The sequence below is a fragment of the Muntiacus reevesi genome, chromosome X (genome assembly GCF_963930625.1).
Source record: "Muntiacus reevesi chromosome X, mMunRee1.1, whole genome shotgun sequence".
NCBI lineage: Eukaryota > Metazoa > Chordata > Mammalia > Artiodactyla > Cervidae > Muntiacus > Muntiacus reevesi.
Genome location: NC_089271.1, coordinates 122,104,650 through 122,113,898, shown reverse-complemented (window position 1 = coordinate 122,113,898; position 9,249 = coordinate 122,104,650). Strand labels below are relative to the sequence as shown.

At 41.0% G+C, this 9,249-nt stretch overlaps 1 pseudogene; it reads left to right on the top strand.

Moving 5' to 3' along the window:
- The first annotated feature begins 6,837 nt into the window (after window positions 1–6,837).
- LOC136154686 (tigger transposable element-derived protein 1-like) lies at window positions 6,838–8,930 on the top strand (annotated as a pseudogene).
- Window positions 8,931–9,249: the final 319 nt, after the last annotated feature.

Here is a 9,249-nt window from a genome sequence, read left to right as displayed (position 1 = left end):
ACTGGGTAGAGGGTAGGGAGAGGAGATAAGAAAATGGAAGAATACAGAGAGAGACCATATTTTTTTTTCCTAAAAGATTTTTATCTAAATTTTTTTCTATAAAAGCATAGTCCATCTCTAACATGTTATTAGCCCTAAAAAGGACATCACAAACTTCAAAGGATCAGAGTGTAAGCTTGAAAGACTGGATATGTTATTTACAGTCTTGGGCACTGATCACACTTGCTTGCATGAATCTTGAGGAAGCATTTTTGGCTCATCTCATGAAAAATCTATTGGGAGGCCATATATCTGAAAGTACTGTCTTCCTTCTTTGTAGGATGGGAGCCCCAATCAATCTTTTGTGTTATGACCAGGTGTAAGTCATAAAACAGCAGTTATTGCAGGTTTTATGGAGCTGAGAGCTGGGACATTCACGAGGAGAAGAAGTTCATAATAGCCTTAAAGAGCAAACTATCCTTCAAAGTCCTAGGTTCCCATAGAGAGGCTGCTCCAGTGATCAGCAGCCTTGCTTTTTACTGACATTTCTTAGCATTAGAAAACACTTCTACATTCTCCAACTCCGTTACATACCAAGTGTTTATTGTACTCAGAGCCTTGCATCCTGGAAGATGAATAGTAGAAGAATCTGGTTGTTTCCTTCAACCTGTAACCAGTCAGCCTCACAGGTAAAGATGTATGAGGCTCCTCAAGTATTAAAATGTGCTTCATTAACTCAGTGTGGGTCTTTATTCATGGTTTTGAACCTTCCTAAAAACTATATTCTTGGGAAAGATTGAGGCCAGAAGGAGAAAGGAGCAACAGAGGCTGAGATGGTTGGATGGCATCACCGACTCAATGGACATGATTTTGAGCAGACTCCAGGAGATATAGAAGGACAGGGAAGCCTGGTGTGCCACAGTCCACGGGGTCACAAAGAGTAGAACATGACTGAGTGACTGAACAACAATGTTCTTGGCAGCCTGAACCATACCTTTTGAGGTTAAAAGTCTTTTCTTTGTCCAAAATTTGCCTTTTGCAAACATTCAAAAATGATCCTTTGCTATCATATAATGAAAGTTATCTTTACCATCAACTCCACCACCCTAAGAAGCCCAATTCTTCCCTTGGCCTGTGGTCTCTAGCCTAACACCTTAACACCTCACCACTCCAAACCAGTGAGCAGAAATGTGTAAAGACCAGAACAGTCTTCACTTTCTATAGTTCATACTGTCTGCTCTCCATGTACCAGCTAACTCAATTTTACTGCTAACCCATATGGGTATAATAATAGAAGGGGACTAAAGGAGTCTACAGGAAACTAGCATGGATGCACTTATTCTAAAGCCTTCTAGAAAAAGTGGTGTCCCCACTTTTGCTGTCTGATTTTACTCATGATAGAGAGGTCCAAGTCAGGTTGGAGAGTTGGGCCATAGGGTAATAAGAGTAATATGGAATGGGGGGACTTCCCTGAGGTTTAGTGATTAAGACTCCATGCTTCCACTGCAAAGGGTACGGGTTCTATCCCTGGTTGGGGAACTAAGATCCCACATGCCATGTGGCATGGCAAAAAAAGGGGGGATGGAACGGATATTTTTTAAAAAACAGTAATACAAGGGTTAAGATGTAGCCTCTTAAGATCTACAGCAAATTATAACATGTGAGGCATCACCTACCCGGATGTCTTTTTTGTGAGCTCTTAGAAAGCAGAGACCATCCACTGAATCAATTATTTATTTAAACACACAGGTCTCCCTTTGTATAATGATCACTTTATTTCAGGAGTGTAGCCTCAGTTCCTCACCGTGTGGGCCAGGCCCTTTGCTGGATGCTGGAATTTAGCAAGAAATCAGACACAGGCCAAGCTTCCAGGTACACTTTCTGGCAGCAGAGACAGTCAAAAGAGAGAAGCCCAAGATCTCAAGGGCACCATATCCCTGCTGAGAAGTAGCAGAAGGAAAGGTTTGTGGAAGGAATAAATTGCAAATGGGGTGACATTTATGACTGAATAGCTCTGATTTGAAGAAATATGTCACTTAAAACATAAAATTATGCCACAAACATGAAGAGAGCTGACCTCTTGTTTGGTTTTGCTGAAGAGAGTTTTATATGTAAAGGAAGTTTTTCCTGGAACCCCTAACAAACCCATGACAAATGGTTCCAAACAAAAGTAGCTGAACTTTGAAATAGCCAGAACAACAGGGCCTCTCAGTATTCCTGTGATCTAGAAATACTTCTTTTTCTGCATTTTCAGTTTTTGTTGCGGGAGAATTCATATACAATAAAATGCACAGATTTTAAGTTTTCTGCTTGATATGTTTTGACAAATGTATATATCCCTGTAACCATCACTTAAAACAAGATATAGGATATCCACATCACCCCCTCTTTCTAGTCATTTCCATGTACATGTACACTCAGAGACAATCCCTGCTGTAAATTCTCTCAGTATAGATTATCTTTGCCTGTTCTGGAAATTCACTTGCAGGGAATTGTACGGTATTTACTCTTTTCACGTCTGGGCAGACATACTAGCATTGGGAACAGCACACTCAAAGGGATTAAAAGACTCAAAACAACATTAAACAAGTGACCAACGAGTACAAAACAGTACCTGCGGCAGTGTTTCAGTATCTCAGTACGTTTGTCAAAATATCCACAGTTATATATTCATTTCACTGCCCTTCAGCCTTCAATCATGTAAGTCAAACTGAGTTCCACAAGAAAAATTCTCAGACATTCCAGGACACACAATCTTTCCTTGATGTGGCCTGACATACCATGCCTATTATCTCTTCCTCAAGCAGGTGGTCCTTGGCTCTACTTCCATGCATCACACATCACTCTCAAAGTCTGATTTCTCAACTGTGACGTGCTTGCAATTTACATGATGATCACAATTTCCCTGTGCAACTGGGAAGACTTGAAGGACACCACCATCCTATATTGTGTGTGAGAGTCGCTCAGTCGTGTCTGACTCTTTGCAACCCCATGGACTGTAGCCCACCAGGCTCCTCTGTCCATGGAATTCTCCAGACAAGAATACTGGAGTAGGTTGCCATTTCCTTCTCCAGAGGATCTTCCCAACTGAGGGAGCAGGCCCAGGTCTCCTGCATTGCAGGCAGATTCTTTACTGTCTGAGTGTGAAAACCACTGCAGAGAGAACCACTGCAGAGAGAGATCCATGCCAAATGGAACAAGTGTAATTGCCTCCTTATGCCAGGTTTTGTTCTACATCTCCTCACTAGGTCATTGAATAACACTGCCCATCATAACAGGTTGAACCAGTTGGATTTTCCCTGCCCCATTCAGCCCAGATGCTGCTGTTGTTTTCCACTCTTTAATCAGAACACAGAAGGCCACATGCTGTGTGCATCAGAGAGAAAATAGAGCAGAAAAGACAGTTCAATATTGGAGTTAACTGGGTAGGGAAAAAAAGAATGTCTTATATCCAATGACTCAAGTCTTAAATATTTCCTTCTTCCAACACTGGGAAATGGTTATGATTATATGATATTCTGTGTATGTAGGAAAGTGTAGACCTGTCATGTACTGATGCTTAAATGTGCACATGCTAGCTAGAAACCAAAAACTGGTTCAAGATCACAAGAAAGGAGAATAATTCCCAGATATATGACTGTCTTTTTCATTTATATATTTGTCCTCAGGGGATTATTTTTTAACAAGAACCTTCTGCCTCAATTTCTACCAGCCCCTTAATGGACTACTGAGTAACTTACCTGTCTATGGGGAAACAGGACTACTGACAGGCAAACACACTTTCAAACATTGTTTAGAAATCCAGACACACTTCCATTTCTGCTGGGTTACATTCCTCTGAGGGAGAAAGTTTCAATTTAACCCCAGTTTAGCAATTTGCTTTGTGGTCCTCTCTGCTAAATATTGGGCACTGTGAGGTCTTTGGTTTCCATGGACACATAGGAATGATGGGGATGTCTCAAGCCAGCCTGGTTAAGAAACACAGTTCACAGAATCTGGAAAAGTAAAGCCAAGAGTGGCTTTTGCCTTGAAGGTTACAAAAGACTACGCTTTAAGGCAGAATTGTCCTGGATCTTGAATTGGAGGCAAGACCTGAGAATTAGTATAATTTTAATATATATTTTATGTAGTAGCAATTTCCTACAGATAGGAGTTACTGGATTCAGTCATAGAAGAAAGAACCTCATGATAATCTCAACACCAACCCAGTCCCACTTGGGCCTATGGGAACAAGGACACCATCACTGACAATACTCTCCTTGTGGACTGGAGGTCAGTTTACCCAGTTAGCTTGGGCTAGAAGCTAGGGCCAAGCTAGTTCCAAGGGGGTCCCTCCTCCATCCCACCATCAGTACTCAAAGGGAACTTCAAGCCAGGAGATCCAGGGTCACGGAATAGAGCTTTTCAGGGGTCCAGCCCTGTTACTGAGTCTCTTAGTGATGCCCTCCTGAATCGAGTTTCTAGGAGCAGAGTGAAGAGTGGCAGGTGACTGCTGGCTGAGTCCAGGGATTATCACAAGGCAAGCAAATTTTCCCCCTGCTCCAGGCACAGGCAGCCCTTTTCTGAGTTTGGTCTCAGAGGGGAATGTAGCTGTACGTACAAATTGAAAGAAATCTGGGAGAAGGCAGGAGAGAAGAAACCTGCTGCCATTTACCATTATCTTGATAAAATGGCAGTGACACACACTCCGCCTGCCACAATTAGGGTGATAAATGCCCGTTTCTTTGAGGCTTGTTTGAAAGTCAATTATGTAGATTATTTGGAGAATACTGACAGATGGCTTTCTTCCCCAGATGAGACAATCAAGCTGAACTTTGATATGTGCATAAAAAACACTGTCATTTCTCAAACAGAGGAGGCCTCCCTAAGAGGCCAACCAGAGAACTGGAATGAAATTTTGCCATTGGCCACTTCTGATGAACCCTGCCCTTAGGTCTTTCTCCTCCCCCCCCCCCCCTTGGCTCCCTCTTTTCTCACCCTTAATGGAAGTTTTGATTCTTTCCATCTTGTAGTCAAATATTGATCCTCCGACCTGTCCTCAAGGTTTTGATTAACACAGAAGATTGCCACGTAAGCAGCTTTTTGTTTGTTTTCAGCTAATTCGTTTTTTATTATTCACTGGCTGCAGTAAATCTTACTTTTATTGTCCAACCACAGAACAGAGAAAAATGGATTGATTTGAGTAACTAAATAATTCAAGCTGCAATGTGTAGTGGAGGGTGGCGGGAGAGAGAAAGAGTTAGGGGGAGCCTGAGAAAGCTTGATGGAACATTGCCCTTCAGGTTTCTTAGTTCTTCCCTGATCCCCAGCCCAGGTTACAATGATTTTGACCAGATTGTGAGGGGGTTTATGGAGATGGCAGTGTGGTACTATCGGAGTGATTTAAAGCAATAAAAGTTTAGAAAATGATTCTTTAAAACGTCTTCCTTTACCAAAAAACAATACAGATTCAAGAGATCTTTTGCCTGTTACTTTTCATTATATGAGGTAATTCATTTGACACAATTATTTCAGTCCTGAGGTGCATATGTTTATTTGTTTATTCATAAAGGAAAAAAACAGTCTTCACTGCATTTACTGGTAGCACAAAGTAGATGGAAAAGTTTTGAAGAAAGTAGCAAAACAGAGCCAGGGATATCTAGACACAAAATTGAACAAACCAGAGTGTCAGAGCAGCCTAAATTGTCTGTTAGACACATCGATTTCAGGATAAGGAAAAATGGAGAAATAATAGAAGAAAAAGGAGAACAACAAGAATGAAGGGGATATCTGTTTCTACCCTCTATCGTCTGCCCTTCGAGTCTTGTGTTCCCTCAGATATTCAGGGTGCTCAGGCTTCTTTAAGTAAAACACAAACACACAAGCTATGGGGGAAAAAAGTGGATAATGCATTTTCACTACATGAAAATGCAAAACTTCTATACTTCCATGGTTTTCCAGTGGCTAAGCCCCTGTGCTTCCAGTGCAGTGGGGTCCAGGTTTGGTCCTTGGTCAGGGAACTAGATCCCACATGCCGTAACTAGGAATATGCATACCACAACTAAAGATCCCACATAAAGTAATTAGCCTCCAGCTAATAAAAATAATTGGGGAAAAAATAAAGATCCCACAAAGCCACAACAAAGATTGAAGATCCCGCATGCAACAACTAAGAGCTGGTACAGCCAGATACAAAAATATTTTTAAAATACATCATAAACACATTAAAAAACAAACCACAGACTGAATTTACAGAGCATATAACTGGCGTAAGATAGAGATCCAGAATATGTAATGAATTTTTGCAAATCTATAAGACAAACAAGACAATAGGAAAATGGGCAAAAGCGAACAGGCATTTCAGGGATGAGGGAATTCAAATGCCCAATATACATATAAAAATATGTTCAACCTCAATAACTATCAAGATAATACAAATTAAAACAGTAAGGTACCATTTGTGCTACCAGAGAAGTGCAAAGTCTGACAACACCAAACATTGTCAAGAAAATGAAAAGGAACTGCATATACATACATACCTTATTTTTACTATGTTTCAGTTTATTATGCTTCACAGATCCTGCATTTTTTACAAGTTGAAGGTTTGTGGTAACTCTGTGTCAAGCAAGTCTTTGGCACAATTTTTCCAACAGCACTTGCTCACTTTGTGTTTCTGTGTCACATTTTGGCACTCTTCACAGTATCTCAAACTTTTTCACCACTGTTACATTGTTATGGTGATCTGTGATCAGTGATCTCCCACGTTACTATTGTAATTGTTTGGGGTGCTCCATGAACCATATCCATACAAAGGGCAGATGTAATTGATAATGTTAAGTGTGTTTTGACTGCTCCACCAACCAGCCACTGGCCCATCGCATGTCTCACTCTTTAAACCAAATCCTAGAAATGCTTAAGCTTAGTGAGGGAGGCATGTCAAAAGCTGAGACAGTCCAAAAGCTAGTCCTCTTGAGCCAAGCAGTTAGCTAAGGTGTGCATGCAAAGGAAAAGTTATTGACGGGAAATAAAAGTGCTCATCCAGTGAACACACAAATGATCAGACACCGAAACAGCCTTATCACCTATGTGGAGAAAGTTTTAGTGATATGGATAGAAGATTAATCCAGAAGATTAATCCAGAATTAACGTTCCCTGAAGCCAAAGCCTAATCCAGATAAAGGTCCTAACTCTCTTCAGTTCCATGAAGGCTGAAAGAGACAAGGAAGCTGCAGAAGAAAAGTTTGAAGCCAGCAGGGGTTGATTTATGAGGTTTAAGAAAAAAAGCCATCTCCATCACATAAAAGTACAAGGTGAAGCAGAAAGTGCTAAGATAACCCATGAAGGTAGCTACACTAAACAACAGATTTTCAGTGTACACAAAACAGCCTTCTATTGCAAGAAGATGTCATTTAGAATTTTCATGGCTGGAGAGAATGTGTCAATGTCTGGCTTCAAAGCTTTGAAGGACAGGCTGACTCTCTTCTTAGGGGTAAATGCAGTTGAAGCCAAGGCCCATGGGCCATTCTGAAAATCTTAGGGCCCTTCGGAATTATGCTAAATCTACTCTGCGCAGAGTAGATTTTAAGCCCACTATTGAGACTTGAAGTGAAAGTCGCTCAGTGGTGTCTAACTCTTTGCAACCCCATGGACTCTACATGGAATTCTCCAGGCCAGAATACTGGAGTGGGTAGCTGTTCCCTTCTCCAGGGGATCTTCCCAACCCAGGGACTGAACCCAGGTCTCCCACATTGCAGGCAGATTCTTTACCAGCTGAGCCATCAGGGAAGCACAAAAGACTGGAGTGGGCAGCCTATCCCTTCTCCAGAGAATCTTCCCAACCCAGGAATCAAAGAAGCTGCATTGCAGGCAGCTTCTTTACCAGCTGAGCCTATTCCTCAGAAAAAAAATTCCTTTCAAAATATTACTGCTCATTGACAATGTACCTGGTCACCCAAAAGCTCTGATTGAGATAGACTATGAGATTCGTGTTGTTTTCATCCTGCTAACACAGCACCCATCCTGCAGCCCTTTGATCAAGGAGTCATTTTGACTTTCAAGCCTTATTCATTGTCATTGTTCAGTGGTCAAGTCATGCCTGACTCTTTGCAACCCTGTGGACTGCAGCACCACAGGCTTCCCTGTCCCTCACCATCTCCCAGAGCTTGCCCACGTTCATGTCAATTGATTGCATCAGTGATGCCATCCAGCCATCCCATCCTCTGTTGCCCTTTCAAGTCATTATTTAAGAAGTATATTTCATACAGCTATAGTGCCATAGATAGTGAGTGATTCCTCTATGGATATGAGAAAATTACACTGAAAACCTTCTGGAAAAAATTTACCATTCTAAATGCTATTAAGTATATTGTGATTCATGGGAGGAGGTCAAAATAAACATTAACATGAGTTTAGAAGAAGTTGATTCCAACTCTAATGGATGACTTTGAGGGGCTCAAGATTCCAGTGGAGGAAGTAACTGCAGATGCTGTAGAAATAGCAAGAGAATTAGCAGTGGAGCTTGAAGATGTGACTGAATTGCTGCAATCTCATGATAAAACCTTAGAGGATGAGGAGTGGCTTCTTATGGATGAGCAATGCAAGTGGTTTTTTGAGACGGAAATTACTCCTGGTGAAGATACTTTGAAGATGGTTGAAATGACGACAAAGAATTTAGAATATTATATGAACAGTTGACAAAGCAGGGGCAGAGTTTGACAAGATTGACTCAAATTTTGAAAGAATTCTACTGTGGGTAAATGCCATCAAACAGTGTTGCATGTGACAGAGAAATCTGAGAAAAGAAGAGCCAACTGGCATAGCAAAGTTCATTGTTGTCTTATTTTGAGAAATTGACACAGCCACCCCAACCTTCAGCAAGTACTACCCTGATCAATCAGCAGCCATGAACATCAAAGCAAGACCTTTCACCAGCCACAAGATCATAACTCACTGAAGGCTCAGATGATGGTTAGTACTTTTTAGCAATAAAGCATTTTTAAATTAAGGTTTGTACATCACTTCTTTCAACAATGCTACTGCATACTTAATAGACTATAGTATAGTGGAAAAATAACTTTTATTTGCACTGGGAAAATGAAAAATTCATGTGACTCTATTGCAATATTTGCTTCATAGCAGCAGTTTGGAACCAAAATCACATTATCTGCAAGGCTTGCCTGTACTTTGGGATATCACATACAAGAGTAATTTGGCAATATCTAGTCAATCTGAATATACACATTCCCTAATGCCCAGTAGTTCCACCTTTAGTCATTTATCTTTGAAAAACTC